Source organism: Myotis brandtii, unplaced genomic scaffold (assembly GCF_000412655.1).
Source record: "Myotis brandtii unplaced genomic scaffold, ASM41265v1 scaffold1137, whole genome shotgun sequence".
NCBI lineage: Eukaryota > Metazoa > Chordata > Mammalia > Chiroptera > Vespertilionidae > Myotis > Myotis brandtii.
Window position 1 is genome coordinate 410,988 of NW_005353916.1, and position 10,799 is coordinate 421,786.

Consider the following 10,799-nt stretch of genomic DNA (forward strand, 5'->3'; position numbering starts at 1 on the left):
GGCCCATTCATGGTAACCTATTAGTTGTTACTCAGGCCACAACTATTTGAGTGCAATGCATGATTCTAGCGGCCAGGTGTACTGATGTGAACAAAACAGACAAGGTTCCTGCCCTCCTAGAGCTACATTTTTCATAAGTTCAAGCTTCTCCAAAAAAATAACCATGCCCCAGAGAAATTATTCCACCTATCTTTTCTGTTTCCACAATGTTTTATTTTACCTCTTTTATAGAACTTATCACAAGATACTATAATTTACTTGCTTGCTTGTGCTTCTTTGGACTACTTGACTAGGAACTTTTGGAGGACTTGTCTGTAATCTCAGACTCCTAAACCCAATGAGTGACTGTAATAAATTTTTATTGTATTCAGCATCAGCAATGGCTAAATGATGGAAATAAAATAACACATCAAGCCAGTGTCTGTGAACACTGGTCTTAAGAGTGAAATATGAATTCTTATGGTTTTGTTTTTTTTTGTGGGTGTATGTATTAACACTCACCCGAGGATATTTTTTTCTATTGCTTTTTCAGAGAGAGAGTGGAAGGGAGGAAGGGAGGGAGAGACTGGAAGGAAGGGAGGGAAGGAGGGAGAGAGGGAGAGGGGGAGAGACAGAGAGAGACACATTGACTGGTTGCCTCCCACGACACCCCGATTCGGGCTGTGCAACCCAGGTAGGTGCCGTTGACCGGGAATCAAACCACTTACCAAAGTGGTTGATGCTCTAACCACTAAGCAACACTGACCAGGGCTCTTATGGTTTTTAAAGGCTCATTATCTTGTCTTGAAAAACAAGGAAGGGAGAATAATTTATCTGCTGGCTTCCATCTCCCAGGGGGCAAAGGTTTATTACATGGGACATTAACCCCCACCCCTTTTGGGACCAGCACACAGGTCTCCTGCCTTACCTGCAATGGAGAAGCCCCAAGGCAGGGGCAGGAGGCAGGAGGCTGTAGGCTGCGGGATTTGTTCTTGTAAAGTTGGTTCAGAGACCACTTAGCAAAGGCGATTGAATCAGGACAAATAGCCAAAGGGCCCAGATACAGGTAGTCATACATTGACCAGTTTGGAAGAGAGCCTCTCAGAGCTTAAATACAAGAGAATATTTGATTTGGGATTCCAAATCCCCACAATAAATTCTTGGTATGGAACTGCTTTCCAGGAAATAAGAATGTAACCTTTTTCACCCTGTTTGAAAGATAATAGCAGCTAATAAATCCTGAGTTTCTTTCCCAAGCTCAAAGGTGTTCGGCCGGATTCTGCTGAAATAACAGGCTGCATATTTGCTTGAATATAGCAGTTGCATATGAAATGTTATCCCCTACTTCACCAAGCCCCTGATCAGGGTGAGCTCTAGATGAGGTCATATGCATGCACATACTTTGCATTCTGGAAAGTTCCACAAATGTAGCTAAAATAATAACAACACAGCTTCCTGGGAAGAAGAGATACCATCTTACACGAAGATAATGTTAGGCCTTCGTCTGAAGGTCAATTTCATCAAGGTTAAGAGGAGACCTCATAGTTAAGGTTGATTTCTTGGGATAACTATGCAAGTGTTATGAACTTAAAATTTAAGGGACTGTCATCACTTCAAGCTTTTCTTGATGAAACTCTGGGGCAGAAACAACTTCCCCCAAACTTTTGAAAACTCTGTCACAGTCTGCGGCTTCCATAAACATACCCTAAAGGGTAAAACTAAGAGAGAGGGAGCTTTTCAACTTGACAAACATGTATTAGGTACCAGACACTATGCTAGGTGCCAAGAGCATATTAAAACACAGTCCCTGCAATTGTACCTTCAAAGATTTCAAAGAAGCAGTCAGTGAGTGGCATTTGAACTAGAAGAGGGAGCAGAATTTTATTCCACTGGTGGAGTATAGAGGAATAGCAGGGAGAGTTGTGCTAGGAAGAGAGAAAAACACAGGCAAAGGTGTGGCAGTCCAAGGGAGCAGCATGGATTTGGAAGCCTGAATACAAGGAAGCAAAGCCGAGATAGCAGGCAGAGGACAGGAGGGCCCCTCAGGGGAAGCAATCTTGCAGGACTTCCTACAGGATGTAGGCTCAAGGACCACCTGGCATTTCTCCTTCTCTACATGCCTATTGGCCAACAACTATGGCCTCTCCACAGCCTTCTCTGCTTTCCGTTTTAATGATGTGAGATCTTTATCCCTCAGCAAACCAGAGGGGAGAAAGCTGGAAAACGTTTCTGACCGGAGAAATCCTGCTTTTTGACTAGGATGGTGTTTGTAAGTCCTTCTGGTTCCAGCTGTTTACCTATGAGCCTTGCTGCCAGGAAAGTCGAGCGGCCCCTTCACACCTACAGATGTGTAGGAAGCGCACTGGGCCCTGGGAAATCATTCAGGAGAAGAAAGAGCTGGAGGCTTCCGGTGTCTTCAGACTTCCTCCTGGGTGGCTGACAGAGGCATTGGCAGCCAAAGGTAGTGGGTGAACAACAGCTGCCTCAAAGATTACTTTCCTGGAATCTGTGTCAATGGCCTTATCTTGATCCTGAGCCCAAGTGCAGGGCAGAATGTCTTTATAACGGCCCAAAGGTGACAGATGGTTAAGTGCTTAGGCACAGTCACATTTGCTCTTAGGAGAACCAAATAAATAATAATAATGATGATAATAATAATAATACAATGTATTGCCCACTTAGTAATAACAAGAATACCTTTATCCTGACTAGAATTTGTAGAAAACTTCCTATGGTCCAGGCTCCACATTAAGCACATCACATGCATTATTTCATCTCATCCTCCCAACATCTCTAGGAGGTCAATTCTGTTATTATTATTAACCTCCTCAACAGAAGTGGAACCTGACTGTACAGACTGCAATGGTCAATAAATCCTCCACTCCTCCCTCTGCATTTCATGGCTCTGTTGTGGTTAGGGGAGGCCGTGTGACTAATTTTGGCCAAGGGGCTGGCCCTGAGCAGGAATGAAGTGATGTTCTTCAGAACTGAGACAGTGAACAGAGACAGATGAACTTCTGGCCCCATCCAGCTCTTCCTCGTAGCTCAAATGATTAAGGAGGTGGGGGTGCCAGAAGCTTCTCGCTGGGGAACCTCCATCAGGCTGATCCCTGAGGAGCAGCCTTCTCATAAACCTTGGGTAAATATGAGGAGCAGGAGACAGACCTTTGTTGTGCTGAGCCACTGAGATTCCAGTGTTAATGTATTGCTGCTGCATAATCTAACCTATCCTGTAATCCACCGAGGGCCTAAGAAGTTTAGCAACTTGCCCTAAGTAATAGATCTAGTTAAGTGATTGAGCTGGAACCGGAACCAAAATAGCCTGGTTCCCGGGCAAGTCTTTCGACTTCACAAATCCAAATCTGAGTGTAAGAAGGGCCTTGGTTTCTCTTGAATCATTCACCATTTGTGTGGGAATGACTCCAAAAACCACCCATGAGTAACCCAGTCCGTATGGTTAGCTCTGAGGGGCAGATGTGAAGACGGAATTCCTGAGCAGACCCTGCATGTTGACAAAGCTGCAGTGTCACCAACACCAGGGTACAAGCAGAGGGATTGCTAAACAGCCTCGCAAGGCGACACAAATCGACCATAATCCAATGTCTGGCCCTCGAGTTTACCAACTTGGTCAGCAAACTCTAAGCAGACCTGACTATCTCAGGGCCCACATAATTGTGTCGGCCTAATTAGTGCATGCTCAGAGTTGACACAATTCATCACTCATTTGACTTAAAATATTCTTTACCTGGCTTCAGGGATATCTTATTCTCATTTCTCTGGGCTGTTTTTTCTACCTCACTAGATGCTCATTCTCATACTCCCTTGCTGATTCCCATTTACCTCTCTATTCTTAATGCCCCAAGGTTCAGTCCTTTAACTTCTCTTTTCTTCTGGCACATCGCCTTGGTGATTTCTTCCAGTCTTGTGGCTTTAAATGACACCCACGAGCTGATGACTCTCAACTTTGTATCTCCAGCTGTGGCTTTGATCTTGAACTCTTGGCTGCCGGTTAGATGTCTCCATGGAGATATCCACGAGACATCTCGAATTGAACATATCCACAGCTGAGCTCATCTTCACCCACACACCAGCTCCTCTGGCAACTTCGTCATCATAGTCAATGGAACTCCATCCTACAAGTTGCTTAAGGCCACAACCTTGGAATCATCCTTGCCTTCCCAATTTCTTTCACACCCTCCACTTCATATGATCCAACAAATATGCTGTCCTGTTGTTACAATACAGCCAGAATTCACCCACTTTCTGCCACCTGCATTGCTACTATCCATTCATTGTCACCATCATCTCCTTTCCCGGATCCCTGCAACAGCCCCCAGCCAGTTTCCCTTTCATACTGGCCCAACTCCGTCCAACTCCTCCCAACACAGAAGACTGGAGTACAGTATGATCATGTTAAAACCTTTGTCAGATCACTCCCCTCTTCAAAACCTTCCCATGGCTTCTCATCCCACTCAGAGGAAATGCCAGTTATTATAACGGCTTTTAAGGTCCCATGTAACTTCAGCCCCACCTTACCTTTCTGATCCCATTTACCACATTCTTTCCCCTTGCTCCCTCCGCTCCAGTCACTCTGGCCTTCTCATTATGCCTGAAACTAGCCAGGCCCATCCCACCTCGGGAATATTATATTGGCTACTTCCTTTGCCTGGAACAGTCTTCCCTCAGATGCCCACATGGCCCCCTCCCTCACTTCAAGTTTTTGTTTGAATGCAGCCTTCTCGAAGAGACTTTGCCTGATGACAGTACCAGAAATTGAAACACCCATAGCACTTCCTATCTCCCTCCTCTGCTTTACTTTTCTCCAGAGCACTTATCCACAATTACAGATGTGTGAGAATGTGTGTGTGTGAGAGAGAGAGAGAGAGAGAGAGAGAGAGAGAGTGTGTGTGTGAGAGAGAGAAAGAGAGAGAGAGAGAAAGAGAGAGAGAGTGTGTGTGTGTGTGTTATGAATGAATGTTAACTGAAGACGGGGATTTTTGTTTCATTAATTCACCTATGTGTCTCCAAGACCAGAACAAATAATCCTGAAACATAGTAAATACTTGGTATTTCTATTGCTACAGTGGAGAGGCAACTAATAAGACGCCCAATGAGGAGTCTAGAATGACTACTTTTGAAGTGCTATAAGGGCCTCCCAAGTCAGGATAGATCCAAGAACATCACACACAGTATTTGTATCAGTTTTTGCTCTGTCACTAATAATCACAAACTCTAGAGGCTTAAGACAGCAACCATCCATTCACAATTCTGTGGGTCAGAAGTGTGGCCTTGATTCGGTTGGGATGAGCCACTTCCGCCCCATGTGGTGTCACCTTTGCTTAGTCATGATTCTGTGTCTGGCTGGTGGTCAGGGGCCTCACTTATATGTCTGGCTGTTGGTAGAGACAATGGATATAACTAGGCCATGTGCTACTCATACTCCAGCGGCTAACCCAAGCTTAACAAGTTTCTCAAGAGCAGCACATGAGAACAGGCCCCAGTCCTCACAAAGTTCAAGCCTCTGTTTTGAATCATGTTTATTAATATCTCATTGGCCAAATCAAGTCAAACTGCCAAGCCTGGAGTCAGTGTGGGAGTGGGTGGGTGTCAGTGTGGGAGTGGGTGGGTGTGGGGGGGGGTGGCGGTGTGGGAGGGGGTGGGGGTTGGTATGGGAGTGGGTGGGTGGCGGTGTGGGAGTGGGTGGGTGTTGGTATGGGAGTGGGTGGGTGTCAGTGTGGATTCAGAGAGGGGGATATAATGTAGACATTTTTAAAAGAACATAACATGGTGCTGTTAAAAAAAATAGACTAGTTGGAAGATCCCATATTATCATTCTCCTCAAAGTAATTTAACTATAAGGGTAACACCAGAGAGAGGAACTTCTTCCTTGAGCAATTTTTCAGGAAAACAAATTACTTAAAATATTTTTATTGTGCAGTGTTTATACATTGTTTTCGTCTCCCTAGGATCCTCTGCTTTAGTGAACTCTCCCCTCATGGATGGTCCTAGTGGGATTATCAGTTATATCCTAGTCCATATCCCAGCCCCTTCCACCCCACACTCAGGACCCATATCTGGCTAAGATTCAGAGGCTGGTCCAGAAGAGAACATATGACCAATCAGAACCAACCAGCTATCTTCCCTGGTTGTAAGATGGATCTGGGTTTGGGGGTTAGGATGGGTGGTGATGGGAAGCCCTTTGCCTGCTAGAGGATATAAACCTGGAGCTGAATGTCAGTAGTCATATTTCCCAGCACACAGGGAAAGCCTGTCTGCAGAATGAAATTCATCAAGAAAAAATAAAAGTGGAGAAAAGCAAGGTCATGGCCCATTGGCATTGCATTCTGGTTCTAGTTTGTGAGGTCCTGGTTTCTGCAGTAATTCATTCCATTCTGCTTTACCCCAATATCTTATTCTGATAAGCGACCCAATAAATTCCCTTTTACTTAAGCTAACTTGAGTTCAATTTCCATCATTTGCAGCCAAAAACACTGACTGGTTTGAAACCCTGTAACAGCTATTAAATAAAGTCATCTCCTCATTCTAGCCCAATAACCATCTTCAGCTGTCATCCCTTGAAATGCTTCAAAAGTTCACTAGAGAACATGCTGTAATGAGGGGAGCGTGGAGGAGGAAGGGCAAAGAGCCCGAGGAGAATGAATGGACCACTGGGATCAGAAAAGAGACAGGATGAAAAATTACCACTCAGAATGGCCTGACAGAAGAAAAAGGAGACAGATAAATGGGAGACTTCTGGCAGCCAAGAAAGTCAATGAAAGGATAAAAAAGATGACACAGAATACTGAGAACAGTATTACCTGAAACACTCGTAGGAGTAAGAACTCAGAACAATGGTTTTGGGGTTGTCAGCCGCTGTCTTTTGGAAAAATATACTTAGGATCATCATGAGAAAGAAAAAAGAAAGAGCGATGAGCACGCTACCATCCGGCACATTAAAATGAAAAATGGGTTGTGAAGAGAATTACTTCTTGATAGAAGCATAGCCCTTTTACTTTTAAATGTTGATATTCTATCCAAAATCCATTAAGATGATACAGGCTCATCCTCACAAAGGAGCTATATTACATGCCACTTTCCCAAAGGATCATATATTGTAAAGTATAACCTAGGCCAATTAGGTTCCAACTTTCTGTTCCCTTTGGCATATAATTAAATCCCACTTCAAGTTGTCTCTCTTGTTTTCTAGCCCCACCCTACATTTTTTTTCTCTCCAACTTTTCCATTTGTTTGACAGTGTTTTTCATAATCTCAATACCCTTTTATACTCATCAACTAACCAGGTCCAGGCCAAATTTTTACTTTCGAACACAACAGCCTTGTTCCTACCCGGAGCCATTTCCACGATGACACACACCTCGGGTAACTACTCGGCCAGACTTAGTTCCAGTATGTATACTCTTATCTACATAATGTGTTTATAATGTTTTAATTGTAGAGGAAGGGCTCTTAAGAGGCTAAGAGAAGCAGTTATCAACAATCCCGGACCAGTTTTAAGTACAGAATCTCTGCTTATACTATTAAATTCATTGGAGCATGAAATAAAATATGTGCCAAATAGTTTTGGAAAATAACTCCAAAATGAAATGAGTCATAATTATTCATTATACATTATTTCCTACCTTTATTTACTCAGCATAGTTTGTTACCAAATTACATGGAAGTATTTCACGACTAGTGACCTTCTAGATTTACAGCACAACAGTCCCACCTCATCTGCCACAGGAGGTACACCCTGACATCATGGAGATGTGTCCATCACACCTGCCCGAGCCCCAGCCTCATTGTGGCTCTTCATGGCAGGTGACCCAGCATCCAGACAGAGCTAGACCCTCCAGTATTCCTCTCACCCATTAACCCCACCCTACACACTGGCTCTAGCCTCAAGAGACCTTACTTGAACAAGATATTTATTCAAGAAGATAGAGATATCAACATTAAGAATAGAAATAGTATGGAAACCAACATTGGAAGGAGGATCAACTTGGGGCCCAAGGATGAAATGGGAGAAAACCCTGGAAAACAGAAAAGCTTCCCAAGGTTAGTGACAAGCATAGGCTTGCAAATCAGAAAATCAGATTCCTATCCTAGCTCTGCTGCTTATGTGCTCTATGACCTGGCACATAATAGTTGCTCAATAAATAGTGGTTGAATGAATAAACCAAGTTAACCTAATTTTCAGAGCTTCAATTCCTCATATGCAAACTATGGATGTAAATATCGCCTTCAGAGAGCTATTGTAAGGTAAGGTAATGTATAGCAAATGAGTAGGAGAGTGCCTGAAACGGAATTATTTCTCAATAAAGAGGATCTACTACTACCACCATTATTATTATTCCAAAAAGAATGGAAGAAAACATATTTCTGATTCCTTTACTAGTATATAGTTGGCCCAGATGATAAGGAATTCAACACCATAACTAAATATCTTTACATAAGAAACGTGGTAGCAAATAAATTATAAGAAAATTTTAATTTTCCATTTTTGCCTGGGGGCAATAAAAAGTATTAACCCAGCCTACACCATCATGCTCTTGCCTTAAATATTCTCAGGAAAAAAGCCAATTCTATGAAATGAAGTCCATAGTGGAAGAACAATGTCCCGGATACAAGAAAACAATGCTCAAGCCCTGATTTTGTCTCTAAATGTCTCTTTGTACATTTTGGTTTTTCAAATAAAGAAGCTGGAAGCAGGGAGAGAAAGTGACTTCTCAAAAATGCTGAATCATCCCCAGGTTCCTTTCAGCGTGAGTCAGGATGTGGTTCTGTGTACAAACTCCAAAGGGACCGGTTCCACCTACCCGCCGTGGGCTCTCATTTTGTCTTACCTGGTTTCCTAGCACCTCTTGTTCAAGGAGCCTTAAGGGAAAGTGAAGTCTGCTCTCCACAGAGGACATCACAAACAAGGACTATGAGATTTAATCAGTGAATTCCTGATCAGAATAATCTGGGGAATTGAAAAAAAATTACAGATTCCTGGGGCAACTCCCGAAGATACTGGCTCAATGGCTCTGTGGTGTAGCCCGGAATCATGTGCTTCCTAAAAGCTTCCCAAATGTTGACAATGGGCATCCGGATGTGGCAACAACTGTCTCCACAGGGAATCGCAAGCTCAAATTCCTACCAGACCCAGGCCCGTCAGGCTAAACGTAGGTCCATACCTTACTTTCCCACTTTTGAGGCAGAAGTGAGTTTAAGAATTGTTTTCCTTGCCTCTTTTAACTCAACTATAAGAAAAACAGAACAAAGAGAATATTAAATGGTAACTCACAGTAGCCTTAATGCTGGAGAGCAATAGGGAGAGGTGGGGACCGCAGCCACCTGGATAATTCACACTTCATCAAAAGGAGCACCACATACTAGTTCCAGCTAATCGCTGCCTTGCAGTCGTGTATGTTCTAACAAGACATTTTAACTCATCCAAAGTGGAGAAAATTCAGGAACCTAGATTTTGATGTAAATTTGTAAAATGTTAGGAACGTATGTGAATTCTTTTTAAAACATTGAAAGAAACAAGACCTACATGCAGACTACAAAGAGCCAACAAGCATCAAGTTTGAGATGTCCATCTCTGCACATTTGCCTCTCCTTATAGCAGGAAGTACAGGGATGGGCGGGGGGACTAGCATTGCCTCTGGAGGCAGAAGTCCTAGCACCTTACAGAGTGAGTCTCTTTTTTACAAATATATTTTTATTGATTTCAGAGAGGAAGGGAGAGGGAGAGAGAGATAGAAACATCAACGATGAGAGAAAATCATTGATCGGCTGCCCCCTGCACAACCCACACTGGGGATCGAGCCTGCAACCCTGGCATATGCCCTGATCAGGAATGTAACGGTGACCTCGTGGTTCATAGGTTGACACTTAACCACTGAGCCACACCAGCTAAGCAATAGAGCGAGTCTTGAAACCTTCAGGGCTCAGACATCTCATTTATCAAATGAGAGCAAGAAAACTTGATGTACACAATTGCTTGGAGGGTAAATGAAATCATAACTAAGAAAGCACCTCATAAACTGTCAAATGTGAGCTCTCATTTCTGCAGTTAAAACAGAAATCAGAGTTGCATGCAGTCAAGTGTTCTGAGGTAGCAGAAGCGGACGCTTTGTCTTCGGGTTGGTCTTAGAAGTAGAGTTCTGGCTCAGAGAGTTTTGTGTTGAAAAGAATGACAAGATCAGAGACGTCAACTCAGCATGGACTTTGCTCTTGACCTGATTTTGCTTTCATTCTTTTTGTCAAATGGTGAAAGCTGATAGCTTCTCTCCACGGGGCCTTGCAGGGCTTGGATGCTGAAATCTCTCTAGTCTCCCAGCATCATCACCTGCCGCAGCTGGGACAGGGAGATGTGGACAGAGGAGGAGGAGTACTGGGAGGGCAGAGGCTGCGTTAGGACAAGAGAGGGGATACAGGCCCTGTGCCCTGAATATAATGGACACAGAGACAGAGGACGGAATTGGTGCTGATTAAATGAGAAGGAGCCCCAAGCCCGGAATGTCCAACTTCAAGCTATTTCCCTGCTGTGGGGAGTCATCTTGGCTCCAGCTCAGAGGAAAGAAGAGAGCAAATCTGTCATCAGCTAAGCCTACGGGGACGTTTCAGGCCCCCAAACCCAGGAAGCATGGCTCCTGGTGGAAGCTGTCAGGTCAGACGGTGAAGTGCTGGGCTCCTGCCTTTATTGAGCCTGAAGTGAGTGTAGAAGGTCACATTCTCCAGGACTTAAGTTACATCCTCGAACCTCCCAGCCGAGGAGGAGCTGGAAACGAAAAGCGAGGAGCCACCTTACTGCGATCTCGTCTCTTCTA